The following is an 8,259-nucleotide window of genomic DNA, read 5'->3' as shown; positions in this document are numbered from 1 at the left end:
CAGAACGTAGAGCCTTGGTTTACGCTTAGCTATTTCCTCTGTCAATGACTTCTGATAATTCTTTGTCTAGCGTAAACAATGCCTCAAGGTGACACGGCTTCGGCACCATGACTCCACCGCAACCACCAGCCATCGGAGGTACCCCTGAAGAAAACGAAAAAAAAAAATGGAAGGCTATGCAGAGCGGGCCCTCTGAACCCCAATGCTGGCAAATTTTGAGTAGGCTTTTCTGTTGCTTGCTCTCTCTTCGCTTGTTGTCTTCTACTCCTTTTTTTTTACTTCTATCTGTTTCATGGGGGAGAGGGGGGGGGGGGATGGCGAGACCAGCCCCCTCCGAATTGGAATTCTGCGTTCGCCATTGCGTCAAGCTGTTTCAATGCCATTTGCCCTGTAGACGCATAGAAGTATAGCTTTGAGCTCGCTGTCATGCTATCTGTGAACTGAAACTGTTTTACTGTGAAAGCATAATACGACACAGGTCATTCTAGCTGCTTATTAAAAAAGATCATGGTTGGATTCGAAAAGCCTCGTAAAAAATAAATAGAACTCAGCAAAAAAAAATGAAGCGTCTACCTAAAATGTCTTACTGGCTGGCCATCCCCAAAAGACCAGAAGGTCAAAAAATGCTGCTGGAAAGAATATCTAGGTTTCCGAAGGGGACGCTATTGCAATAAAAGCGATATCACGTGAAGCATGTGTTGTCAGTGCTGCCGTAAAACGTGCGTGCGAAGTTTGCGAGAAGGGCAACAATGCCATCTGCGACCTTCCAGGTTGCCCTGTGTGATGGTTTCCGGTCGGTATCGTCAAGCAAACCGACAAAACCAAAGCGGCCGGGATGACCTGTTTATAAATAGCAGGGAGACCTTTCCTGCGAACCAGCCCAGGCCTTTCCGGTGTGTGTCCGTGTTTCAATGCGAGAGCCTTCTTTGGATACCGCACCCCGATTTTACGATACGCATGTTCGTCTTTCTGGACTCGTAGCAACAAAAGAATCTGCCGTTAGCGTAAGAAGTGAGACGCACGCACGCACAAAGGTACGCACGCTCGCACGCACACACGCACGCGCGTGCGTGTGTGTGTGTGCGCATGCACACGCACATCCATGATCAGGAAATCACCTTCAGGACGGGATGTAATTTCAAGAAAAAATTTCCCCGCATTTCCCCGAGGGGGAGAATGTGAAAGTGCGAATGCACGGTTGTCGGCCCGCTTGCGGCGCTTGCGCTCGGCCCCCGCAGCCCACCGCCTCGCCGCCTTCTCTTCCATCTCTTCCATCGGGTTTGTAGTATCACGTGTACACCACGCAGTTATCAAGCCGCTATAACGCCGCTGAGTCGCCAAAGCACGCCGCTGACGACGTAGTTTGAATGCGTTAAAGATATAAGGCGCGTCACTAACACTGATATCAGCGTCGCGTCCGTGGCTTCAGTCCCTCCCCAGCTCTCAGAGGGAGCAGTCATGGAGGGAAACGGCTCCTCGAGAGGTGAAGGTGCGCGTTCGTCAAACCGGTCCCCCGCACCGCCCTCCGTGCCCGCCGCTGCGACAGGCTACCGGACGCTGCTTCCGACCCTGCCGACAGGCAAGTTAAGCGAAAACTCGGTTTTCCTTCACGGCGATCCGTCGGCCCGGCCCTACAGGATCGATGACATAGCAGCGGCACTCAGCGCTACTACCGACCTGACGAAAATCACTGGACTGGGACCATTCCAATTCAATCACGTTTGGATGGTCACTTTCCAGACAGCAGAAGACATGGAGAGTCTGGCATCGAAGGGCGAAATCGAGGCCAAAGGGAAACGGTGCCTGGTGATCGACCCGAACAACCAGGAAAAAGCAGTGAAGCTTCACTGGGTGCCGACAACCGTGCCCAATGAACTCCTCGTGCGGCATTTGGAACGCTTCGGCGAAGTGAAGAGCATTTCGTTTGAAAAGTGGCGTCGCCCAGGCATGGGCCACATGGGAAGCACCACGAGAATAGTACAGATCGCCCCAAGGAACGTGAACTCTCTTGACGCGCTCCCCCATCAGGTGAAGATGTACGGGAACATGGTGCTCATAGAAGTTCCTGGCCGCCCCGCCATGTGTCTGCGCTGCCAACAACTTGGCCACATGCGGAGGCAGTGCACAACACCTTGGTGCCGGGCCTGCCGTGGTTTTGGTCACGACAGTTCAGCGTGCGAACAAAGCTACGCGGCCAGGGCCAGAGGAATGCGCACGACCCAACCACTGGACGATTTCATGGACATCGAAGAAATCCAGGAGACGATGACCTCCCAGCCCTTCTCCCAGTCCGAGGTAACTCGTGCTGCCAAGAAAAACGAAAGAGACGAAGCCCCAGCCAACGCCTCCGCCCCAGGTGAGGTCACCACCACCAACAGCAGCAGCACGGAACGAGTTACTGCGGAGGAGAGAGACGCCGCGGTTGATCCAGTCGACAGTGACGCAGCCGCCGCCCCCTGTCCCCTCCAAAAGACCACACCGGAAATCGACGGGGTCCTGCAGACACAAAGCACCTTTCTCCCCCCGCCATTGTGCATCAGCGGGGCTCTCGGGACAGCGTCGGCGGAGCCGCCGACGGAGGGCAAGGAGGAGCAACTACTCGACGGCCCCGACAGAAGCGACGAAAACGCGGCTCCCCCCTCGGGGGCTTCGAAGACGGCGGAGACGAACAACAACAAGGAGGAGGCAAGCAACGAGGACGAAGATGTCAACGGGAAAGAAGACACCGCCGGCCAGCATGAAAGCGTCCAGTGCCACGCCGAACCCCCGGGACCACAACGAGGGCGGCGCACCCTTCGGAGGCAGGCAGGCCAAAAAGACGGCGCCATCCCAAGCGTCAATAGCGGCGGCGGCCGCGCTTAACCCGAAACAGGTGAGCCCTCTCCCCCCAGCGAGCGATGGCCATTTCCAAACAAATTAGCAAATTAGCTTCCATTAACGTAGTCAGCCTTGTCTCCGCAAAACGGAGGCGCTGGCTCCTCGATCTATTGAATGACCAAAGAATCGATGTGGCCCTCCTTCAAGAAACAAAAATTTCAACTGCTGATGACGCCAAAAATTTCGTGCGCTGCTTTGAACATGACTTTTGGTGTTTTCACACACGAACGCAAAGTCGTGCCGGCGGTACGGCAATTCTTATTCGGAAATCAGAATCCTGTAGCATTATCGACTGCGAACTGGGGGGAGATGGCCGATTCTCACTCGTTGACGCCATCTTGGGCGGTGAGATCACACGTTTCGTTTGTGTGTATGCCCCCAATGAACCCAAAGATCGGCAGGCTTTTTTTTCTACCCTTCGCCCAATCCTAAACGTGGCGGGAAATGTCGTTCTTGGGGGAGATTTTAACTGCGTACTAACCGCCAGCGACAGGGCGGTGAACCGTGGCAACGCCGACGTCGCGGCTCGCACACTGTCATCTGTACTACGCGAAAGCGACCTAACTGACGTGACACGTGATCGCGACTGGGGTGCACCCCACTACACGCGGTGGCGTGGCGCGTCCCAGGCACGGCTGGATCGCTTTTACGTTAGCGGCGACTTGCTACAGCGGGTAGCTAGCTACAATGTCATACCGATCGCCTTCTCCGACCATGGGCTGGTGTCCTGCTCAATATCAATGGGCCAGGCGCGCTCACAAACGAAGTCCAGCAGTCGCTGGATAATGAACGCGAAGTGCATCGAACACCCTGATTTCACCGTAAGGGTAAGGGAGGCCTTGAAGATCTTGGAAGACAACTTAGATGATGATGTCGCGTGGGAAAGTTTCAAAACCACGGTTAAGGAAGTAGCCATGGAGATAGGTAGGCGTGAGGCGGCCGAACAGAGAGCCAACGAGCGGCGCCTTATGGAGACCCTCCGTGGCCTCATCGAGGCGGACGAAGAACGGCCGGGAGAGTTCCGAGAAGACATCCGCCTAACTAAAGAAGAGCTCCGGAGTGAGCTAGAGCGGCGATACTGGGGTGCCCTTGTCCGCAGCCGCGAGCAGAGGGTCGAGTACGAGGCGCAGCCGTCCAAGATCTTCCGAGCTTTCGAGCGCGAGCGCATCGCCCGCAAAAAGATCAACGAGGTCAGCCACGGTGGCGGAGTCGCGCAGGAGCAGAAGGAAGTGGCGGCAGCCTTTTGCGACTATTTTAAAGACCTTTTCCGGTCTAGACCGACGCCAGACGGCGTGCCCACCGAGGTACTCTCTTCCTTACCCTCAGTGCCGGACGACGCAAAAGACCTAATCAACGCGCCTATAACCGCGTGGGAGGTAGACCGCGAAATCAAAAAACTCCCTAAGAACAAGTCTCCAGGTCCGGACGGCATCATCGCCGAATTCTATCGGGCGTTTCGAAAAGAATTGGGCCCCATTCTAGTGACCGTTTTTGATAAATGCAGGCAGGAAGGTCGGCTCCTTCCCTCCATGCGGCAAAGTCACCTCGTTCTGATCCCCAAAGAGACCAGCTCCAAAGCTTTACCGGCCGTAACCGACTTTCGCCCAATCACACTCCTATCGACCGACTATAAGATACTCGCTAGGATCCTAGCTCGACGCCTCGAGATGGCCCTCCGAGGCGTAGTTGGTGAGCATCAAACCTGCGGGTTCAAAGGTCGCTCAATCAACACCAATTTACATCGGATGAGGACAGCCTGCGAGGCTGCGGAGATGGGCGTGATGCCTATTGCGGTACTGCAACTGGATCTTCGAAAGGCCTTCGATCAAGTCGATCGGACATTTCTCTTCGCTCTACTTCAGCACTGCGGGATAGGGGAAACAATGATGAAATGGCTAGAAACGTGTTACGCAGACATCACAACAAGTGTGATGTTGGGGGGAGCACTCGGACCACCCATAGAGGTCAGCAGGTCGGTCCGCCAGGGATGTCCAATGTCTCCTGTCTTGTTCGCGCTCTGTCTGGAACCGCTCTGTCGAATGATCGCTACTTCCAATTCGATCAGGGGACTGGTCCTCGGGAATGAAGAACTCCGCGTGCTAGCATACGCGGACGACATCGCCGTCGTCTGCACATCACGAACCCAGGTGAGCGAGGTCGCGGAGCTCGCACGTCGCTTCTGCCGCTTCTCTGGAGCGGAGCTAAACCTCTCCAAATCGGAGGGGTACTGGCTGGGTGAATGGGAACTCAAGCCCCCCAGCTTCTGCGGCGCTCGCTGGAAGGATTCAATACACCGCTACCTGGGCGTGAACATGGCCCTATGGGAAGCCAACGCAGCCAGATGGCGACCTAGGCTAACGGCAGCGGAGGCCAAGTTGCAACCATGGAGAACACGCCACATCGCCTTGGTCGCCAGAGCACACATCTGCAACGTCGTAGTGTACCCGGCTACCCTATACTCGGCGCGAGTCACCTCCATCGACAAGAAATCGGTGAACAAGTTGCACCGACAATGGGCGGTCTTCGTCTGGCGCTCCTCGTACGAGCCTATAAGACGCACAAATCTCTTTTGGGGACTAGATTCCGGCGGCCTAGGTCTGGTCCACGTGGAGATTAAGCTGACAGTCCAACGTTTTATATATTTCCGAGACCAGTCCGACCCTTTTCTCCGTGGAGCACTCCAGTCAATCGGCTCTGCCCACATATCAAAGTGGCAGGTCACAACTGTCCAACTGCACCATGGCGCGCGAGCCGCCCCTTTCTATAGAGAAATCGCTGGCGCCATCGCCCTACTGGAACAGCAGTTTTCATGGGACTACCTCCTAGCAGTTAAGCCCCGCCGGCTATACCGCGACCTTCTCGCAAAGCTCCTTCCCCCACCCCTGTACCGACAGCCACCAGTCGAGGCGGCTAAGCGGGGCGTACTAAAGCGAATCATGTGCCTGCCGATTCCGACTGGGACGAAAAACTTTTTCTGCCGTTTCCACTTCGGGGTGCTACCGGTGGGATCACGACAGGAAGAACGTGGCTTCTTTCTGCCGCGCGGTGCGGCCTGCTTCCTGTGCGGGAGGTTGGAGACGGCGGAGCATGTGTTCCTAGAATGCAACACTGCACGTTATTTCTGGGACGAGGTGCAGTGTTTTCTGGGCGTCCACTAGGACATTGACTGGGCAGGTCTCCGTTACCTGGACGTACCGATAGAACACTCGGAGCTGTGCGAATGCGTCATTACCCTTGGCCTACACGCACTGTGGCGTGCGCGAGTGGATGCGGTGGAGTGTACCCCCACCCCGAAGCCAGCGTGGAGGCATTTCGTCCACAAGATGGAGTGGACCGTCAGCGCGATCGGGGCACCCGACTCAGACTCAGAACTAGGACAAGCCCTTGCGCGCTGCTGCCGTGCGACGGTAGCTTTTAAAACAAAGGAGCTGGAACGCTTTAAGTGGATATGAAGCCAGCAACAGGCTAGGCTGAAACGAAACACAACTCCCCCTTTTTCCTTTTTTACCCGTAAATGTGATCTCTATAGGCTCCGTGCGCTGGTATGGTGGCGACACAAGCGCCCGAACAACGAGCGCCATCTACGGCCACTGGAGGCATTTATCGGATGTTGTGGTCGTCGCTTGCGCCCTTCCCCGTACGCCCGTGCTACGCTTCGATGACTGATTGCTCAAACCAGCGCGCTCGTTTTAACGGTTTTAGAGAGGTGGGAGATATTGGCTCGTTTTCTTTTTTTGTCTAAGAAAGCCTCAAAACGCGGTCGCCAGCTACACGCCGCAAACGATGTTTACTGCGTCCGGGAGGAGCTAGCGAACGCAACGGACACGTCCGATGTTTCCAGCAATGGCGTTGGGCGCATAACAGGCGTGACCCTGGGCTGCGACTTTTACTTAAAGGCGGGTACAGTGAATGGTTGTGAGTTCTGTTATAAACACGGGGCTCACGCATCTCTGCACTAATGAGTCTAAGCGAGGTAGGCGGGGGAAGCTGCACGCGCAAGGCCGGGTGCCACGGCTCGCGTAAACATGCCGATGCAGTTGCTATGTTCGTCAACTCATAACTGAGCACCGGGCAGCTATTGCCAAATTTTAGCGCCGGTATCAACGCCGGTGTTCCAACTCTGTCCGAATCAGCGAAATGTTAGTCGTATGGAGTTGGCCGCGATATCTGCGTCAAAGCAGCGGCCGAGGCCGCACGGGCAAATGCTCCGCGCGTACACCTAGGAAAGGGTAAGCAGCGATGAGCACCATAATACAGAAGAGGAATAAACGATACAGATTTCTAAAGCATAAGCAACACGTAATGCTAAAATGCCGGGGAGGCATAAGCTCAGCGACAAAAAAAAAAAAAGAAAGAAAACGACCGACACCGTCACTGCTTCAAGATGATTGACGCGCATATTAATGGCCCATTCGTTTAGCTGCGGTGGTTGCCTGTGGGATCGCTGCAGTTTTGTGTCGACCGTTACGCTGCGTCATATTCTGTAGCACTCAGGTAAGATTGCTGGGGTGTATGCTGGCGCGCTGAATTGTTCCCGATGAAGTTCGCGTTGCCTATGCAAGTTTCGCCGGGCGCCGGCTGTCGCAGGTCCCCTGCGAAGTTGATAGCGGGTGTGCACAGGAACAAGATCCTAGAGTATAAACCACATTCACACAAAACAGCAAAACGAACGCTTATGGCCAGAAGTCGATCGGCGTTGTTTACATTGCTCGTCGCACTGCGCGGGTAAATCGCTGTCGCCTTTCCGCTTCATTTCAAGGGAACCGAGATAAACTATTTTTTTCGTCAGCCTTCTCGCGACCTTTTTAAAATGTTGCGGGAGCCGTAGACCCAGCCGTAGACCCAGCCGCTCCTTCGGGCTGACCAACATCCGATTTCTGACGGCGCCGCTGCTCGGCGGCGCTGCGGTCGCGCTCGAAACACCAGCGCACGGAGCCTATAGCGTATGAGTGTGATTTCTATTGAACAGCGTAACACGCCAGTCAGGAAAGTGGCATCAACAATGTAACAAAGGCAGCAGCATGTATAGTAGTGTGTCTTGCCCAGTACATATTTGCCCTGTGCCTTGCCCTGTACATATTTATGATGTAAATAAACCTGGTTTTGTTAAGAAAAAAAAAAAAAAAAGTCGCGTCCGTGGCTTGGTCGGTAGAGCGTCGCGCTGCGGCCGCAAAGTCCTCGGATCGAAACCTGGCGCCGGATGCTGTTTCTTTTTTAGATATACAGAAGCACTGCGGACGCCGACGCCGCCGCCGCCGCCGCCGCCGGCGGTGGATGGTTTGGGGTCGCTTATAAAGTGCATTCGCACTTAAAATGTCAATTAATTGTTCCAAGACATTCCAAGTAATTATGCAGCAATTCACCCAAGCAAAAAAAAATCGC

The sequence above is a fragment of the Haemaphysalis longicornis genome, unplaced genomic scaffold, assembly GCF_048455015.1.
Source record: "Haemaphysalis longicornis isolate Haplotype H1 unplaced genomic scaffold, Haemaphysalis longicornis Haplotype H1 scaffold_226, whole genome shotgun sequence".
NCBI lineage: Eukaryota > Metazoa > Arthropoda > Arachnida > Ixodida > Ixodidae > Haemaphysalis > Haemaphysalis longicornis.
Note: the sequence above shows the minus strand (reverse complement) of the source record.